Source organism: Artemia franciscana, unplaced genomic scaffold (assembly GCF_032884065.1).
Source record: "Artemia franciscana unplaced genomic scaffold, ASM3288406v1 PGA_scaffold_200, whole genome shotgun sequence".
NCBI lineage: Eukaryota > Metazoa > Arthropoda > Branchiopoda > Anostraca > Artemiidae > Artemia > Artemia franciscana.
In genome coordinates, this window is record NW_027062644.1 from 330,704 (window position 1) to 337,430 (window position 6,727).

Below are 6,727 nucleotides of genomic sequence, written 5' to 3' on the forward strand. Positions count from 1 at the left end.
TTAGAAAATATCTATTAGAGAATTAAAAAATGTCAAAAAAAGCCTTACCTTAATAGTACTAACAATAAAAAGAAAATAAACTGCAAGTTTAGCTGTGTTTTAATAAGAGGAATAACTGACCTAGCCAGTGTTGTCGCAGGTCTGAGAAAAAAAATTGAATAAACCGTCCCTACATTGAATTAAAAATTGTCTTGACGTAATTGTTTGAAAGTCAGTCTTTATGTTTTTTTTTTGTCAAAACCACTAATTTTGTTTTTAGTGTTTCAGAAGATCTTGAATGCAAATTTGCTTTGGAGTTTATATGAAATACAATTTCTTTCTCTTTTAAACTAAATCGTGCCTAGAAGGACTAGAAATTCTAAAATTGTGGCCTGGTAGTGAAAATTAAAATAAGAAATGATACAAAAAGCACAATTACAAAAATCAACCGACTGGAGTGGTGCCTCTAACTTGTTTCTAAAATTTAAAGAGAGCTGCTTACGCCGCCTAGCCTTCAAGTAAAGCTTATCACTATTGCCCTAATAAGGACTGAAAATAAATGAGCCTTCCAAACCAAGTTGTTTTAAAATATTCAAGAAAAATATTGTGTAGGAAGAAATTGTATAGGACATGATGTGAGGCTAAAGAGCATAAAAATCAAAAAAAGGTTTATAAATATTATTTTCTTTACTTTCGGTCCAAAAATGTATTTTTAAGCCGTAAAAATTCAAAAGAATTGCATCGTCTTATTCTTCAGACCCTGATTTAATTGAAAAATTGTTTAGATTTGTCAACCAAATCCTAAATATAAAAAGTATAAGAATCTAAAAGCAGAATGAGGAAAGAACAGTAAGTAATTACTTCTTGTAATAGAAGCTTAAATATACATCAACAAGAAGGCTCTTTTAAGTTTAGGCCAAGTATTTAGGATTATATTCTTACTCTCTTACCCCTCTTGAGTTTTTCTTGTTATTTACATTTGTTTATTTGGAACTTATGTGCCCTATTTGCATAGTTTTTACACATTATGTTTTAACACCTGTTTTCCAAAAATATCCATCTGTCTACTTCAAAATCAGTCTAACATTAAGAAGGGCGTCAATATATATTAATTATTTGGCCACATAAGAATATTATTTATTTGCGATGCGTTGCTATGGCTCGCATTACTTACGTAGTTATAATGAAAAATAAGATGCAATAAATTAAATCTCATTGTTTGAGGTTATTAGGAGAAAACTTAAACAATCGTATATATTTTTAAAAATTATGAAAAATTGTGTAGTCAATTATATATGGAAATTACCTCTATATATTTTTCAGTTGGTTGTAAAAGCACGGCATTGGGCATTTATTTGTTTTTTTTGTTTACGTATATTTTTCGCGCGTATTTATTGTTTAATGTTTTTGTGTAAGCATTATAGTCAGTTAGGTATGCAATTAACTTTGAGCGAACCGGAAACAGGACAAAGAATCAGATTGAATATTGATCAATTACAGTTGATTCCTGATCATCTATTGATGCAGGTAAGGTTCAGTTCCTTCTTCTAATTATGTGATACCTAATATTATTTGCTACACCACCGTAAGACCATTGATCGACAATTATACTAATACAATAGGAAGAGCCAAAAAAATATGACTATACATAGGGAGGAAATTTCTTCGAACAGTCACTAATCTGGCGAGACAAATTTATTTTTGTTTTTTATATCTATATGTAATACCCCTTTTGTTTTAACTTAGACGAATATCATACCTTCTTGTGGCCCCTGTCCAATAACTGCTAATGCATCATCTTGCTGTGCCCCAGATGTGGCTCCACTCCTTGGCCGGGCAGCAGCAAAACTGATGAGGCACACGAAGGTAAAGCAAACGAGCTGAAAAGATTAAGCGATATGTCAGGTTTCATACCACATGGTACATTAAGTAATAATTTAAAATTATCTCTATTTAATTGGTCAATTCAACTGGTGTAATTAATCTTTTGTCAGAAACAATCAATAAATAGTTTCATCTTTGTTACAGATTATAATAATTGGAGTCCGATCACCCGTTTTTTTTTTTTTGTTTTTTTTTTAAAGATCATTGGTGTAAGCCATATAATGTGTTTTCCAGAGGGACGGGGTAAAGGCGTGAAAACAATTTTTTAGCAAATTAACCTTTTTTCCAAACCTGAAAGAAATTTCAAGTTTTACCTGGAAAAGCTTAGCAGCAAATGCAATATACACTATTTTGTCATGGAAAAGCAGTGCGGTCTTCGAAGTTATCTACGTTGAGTATATGGGGATAATGTGACCAAGGAGGTGTCTAAATATAATAACACCCATAAGAGACACTCAAATGTTATAAATCAACAAGATTTTCTTCATCAATGTAAGAAAAAAGGATTAAGTACAAATTTTGTTTGTTTTTATTGATGTCTTTTAGTTTTACTGCTGATGATGAACACTGTTTATGTGTTCGAAAGATCCAGTTAAAAAAAAAAAATCTATATCTCTTCACTGTCGATTAAAAGATTTCATCCCTATTTTGAACTGTTATTCTTTCATCTTAAGCATTGTGAATTTTTAGGACTATTTTTTAAATAGTTTAGAAGAAGAGAAAGAAAAGACCTTAATATAAGTGGTGCATTAGTAAATGGTGAAATAGTGACATGGTTTTTTAAACTAGTAATTTCATGAGATCTCCTAACCACCAGTCAGGCACTTAAACAGGATTTTTTTTTATTCGGAGAGGACTAATAATAATCAAACAGTTCGTGGTAACGAACTGTAATAAGGAGTGACCCAGCTCAATAGTAACCAAAACTCTAAAAAATGGAATTTCGATACTAATAGCTACATCGAAAGAATCGCATTTTAATGCTTCTTTTAAATATATGTTTCATCAAGTTTAATTATACCCATCAAAAGTTACGAGACTGAGAAAATTTGCCTTATTTTAGAAAATAGGTTAGTGAAAATCATTTTTCATACCACATGCTGCATTAAGTAATAATTTAAAATTATCGCTACTTAACTGGTCGGTTCAATTGGTGTAATTAATCTTTTGTCAGAAACTATGAAAAAATAATTTCATTTTGTTACAAATTAACATAAACGGAGTCCGATCACCCATTTTGTTTTTTAAAGAGTATTGGGTATTATTGACCAGAAAATGTGGTTTCCAAAGGACGGGGTAAAGGTGTGAAAACAAATTTTTTGAAAATTAATCTTTTTTTCTAAAATTGAAAAAAATTTCAAATTTTACCTTGAAAAGCTTAGCTGCAAATGAAACATACACTTATTTTTTTTATGCACACATATACACAGACAATTTTTATTCACACATATAGACAAACACACATACAAATATATATATATATATATATATATATATATATATATATATATATATATATATATATATATATATATATATATACTCACTAAAAAAATTTATTCACTTATATATATATATATATATATATATATATATATATATATATATATATATATATATATATATATATATCACTATTCACTTAAAAAAATTGAAGATTAAATTTTGTGTCGAGAAATAGATAATAATTAAAAAGTTTATTCTCAAGTATGTTAGGATTACTTTTTAAATCCTATTCATAATATTTCATAAAACTGGCTGCAGGACCAGTGATGACGATGAAATAAAGGGTAGTAATAGGAATCAATCCAGTTGCTGGAAGAGATCCTTAGCATTGTTAATTGATAGGACTATTTGGCAAATAGTTTAGAAGAAGAGAAAGAAAAGACCTTAATGGCCTTACCACCAGCTAGGCACCTAGGCAGGATTTTTTTTTTGTTTGGAGGAGGAATAATAAAAAAAATATTGATAATTTTAATAAGAGGTGACAAAAAGCCAAGAAAAATTTGGATTTGGTAGGGGTGGGCCACGTTGCTGGTCCCTGCATACCTCCTACCAAAACGGTTTTCGAAAACGTTTCAACTTATTCCGTGTAAAAAAAAAAGCAAAACAAAAAAAACAGGGTGCATGTTTATGAATAAAATTTTTAGCACTTAAATTTAAACCCTGATTTTCTAATAAAAAAAAAATACAAATGGCTTCAGATACCCGTTACAAAACGTCAAATTACTGTTTTCAGACCCAAACAGTAGTGATTGGCTGGGTTTTCCCGACATGGATATGTGTATTTGTAGCCAGAAGTGGCTATATGTTGCTCTGAAATTTCAATACTAATTAAACATGAAGCTAAGGTTTTTAATAGACTTTATAAATATTTTTTTATTCTTGAATTGATGAATATATTTATTGTACAAATTATAGTAATTCTTTGTGGTATTGTGCACAGGCACAAACAAATGGGAACATTGAATCTAAGCTCCTCCTTCCCTACCAAACATTATCCGTGTTCCTTTGACTTTTTTGCAGTGACTTTTTGCAGTGACTTTTTTCACAAGAAACTGTCTATTTTTATTTTGTTTAAGGTACAGTAACAATTGCCAAGGTGTGTGCCTGAAACTGAATACCGCTTTCTAATTAAATTGCATAAAACTAAATGTTGCCAAATGTAATAAAAATAAAAAAAAATAAAAAAATTGGAAAGCAATCACTAATAGTTTTTTGTTTTGGCTTATCCCCTTATTTCCTTCTCAAAGGAGTTGAGACCATCAGAGACGTAATTATATTAATGTCAATTGTAATTTGAATTGAATGCAATTGCAAAACCATACTTTCAAAATGTCAAGAATTAATTTCAATTTTTATGATGCCTTGGAAAAGAGTATCTCATCTTTTTTAAGTATATGACATTTTACAAGTTTACCTGCAATGGAGACAAAAATTTTCATTTTTACAGTTATACTGAAGTCTTCATTTCACTGACGCAAAATTGCTGTGTGACATTTGAAAACACACATTTTTTAACAATTATTGTGAAAAATAGTGAGTTAACAAGTTATGTTTCCAACTGAAATCTTCGCATATTTTGGTAGCCCGAATTAAGACACCTTAGCAGTCAGGTATTATGCAAATCTTCTTAGATAAATAGTAAGCCATAAAGCAAAATATTCAACATATTTTCCGTGGAGCGATAATAACCCAAAAAAAAAGCAGAAACTAATGATAGAACAAAACAAAATGAGATAATAAATTTATTTTACTTCTGTACTTTTAAAATGAGAACAGCTAAATAAATAGATTTCTCTTTTTCCTGTGTTCCCCCATCCACAGCCCGTGACAGGTTGAATCTCTGAGAAAAAAAATCCTAAGAAACGTATCTAAAATAAGATTCATCTTTATTTTCATACTATGCAAACAACAATAAAGATGGTGTGCTTAGTTTGAGAAAAAATGTGGCAAGTTACTTACCATTGACATTAAAACCCTCATTTTGTAATAATACTGAGTTCTTTATCTCACCAACACACAATTGCACTTTGATTTGCTACACATTTTCAAACTATATATATTCTTGTTGCAGTTATTTCACAATTTTCAATCAAGGTTAGCAGTCAAAAATTTAAAGAGTAAAAGTAAACAGCAAATTAGTACAAAACCCATAAATGTCACTTCACTGTTGAATGAACAAAAGCTTCATTAATATGACCTTCTTCTGTAGTAATTTATTTTTTATTCGCTATTCTTAGTGTTGTATCCTAGCGCAACGACTAATCAATTAGGCTTAGTACTTTTTTATTATTTTTTTTTATATCTTAAATTGTTATTCATGGTACGGCGCCTTGTTACCTCGTTAATGAAGTGTTATCTATATATTAGCCTATTGGATTATCGCTCAAGTACTAAGGACATCACAATAATTGTATTTCTCCCTCTGGACCCATCTTAGGTCTGTTAACACTTACTGACACAGTTCCTTCCCAAATTTCTAATTTTTTTTCTTATTTTGAAGGTTTAATAAATGAATACCAAATGAACATCGTGAAGCAAATGAAATTTTTTCGTTAATTTTGGAATTCACTGCTCTTATTACATGTGAGCTTACTCTTTAAAACCACTTAAAAGATGAGTATGACCGCAAACTCCTCAGGGGCCTGGAAATCAGAGAGCCTCCAAATGTTATTGGAGGAGAAATTGATTCCACTTAAACAGCTTGATGGGAAGTTTCAGAATCCGTAAGTCCTCATCTTTAGTGATGTCAATTGGGGTAAACCAATATGACAAGTGTCAGCAAACCCCCCCTCCCCAAAAAAAATGAAAATATGATACCTATGTTTGTGAAAGAATGGTTTTATATTCACCAAATGTGATCGTAATTATTCTTATATATATATATATATATATATATATATATATATATATATATATATATATATATATATATATATATATATATATATATATATATATATATATATATATATATTTTCACCAATAATCTATATATTCTTTCAACAATAATCTGCCTCAGATATCTGTCATTTCTTTTCTACACAACGAACACTACACTAGAAGCTCCGTGCCGCGAGGATAGGGAGCTGTTTTTAGTCCAGAGAGGCAGCTGGACAAACATTTCTTATACTTGTAGAAACACTCTCCTAAATGCTCAATATCTGGAGCAGTAAGAAAAGAGCAAAATGGTACAAGGGCGAGTAAATGCGGAACAGCAAATGCTTTATAAACGGTAGCTAAAGTACGGTGGTTAAATTTATGCTTTAACATAACTAGTAAACCATAGGCATTCCTAAATTTTCTGGCAAAAAAAACCTCTTTCAGAAATTGACGCGTGGCGCAAAGATTCGGCCCATTC

At 30.2% G+C, this 6,727-nt stretch overlaps 1 long non-coding RNA gene across 1 annotated transcript; it reads right to left on the bottom strand.

The window, feature by feature from the left end:
• Positions 1–1,737: 1,737 nt before the first annotated feature.
• LOC136041405 (uncharacterized) lies at positions 1,738–5,392 on the bottom strand. Its single transcript, XR_010621020.1, has 2 exons — positions 5,329–5,392; positions 1,738–1,859 (listed from the first exon to the last, which is right to left on the bottom strand). It is a non-coding gene; the product is annotated as an uncharacterized LOC136041405 (long non-coding RNA).
• Positions 5,393–6,727: the final 1,335 nt, after the last annotated feature.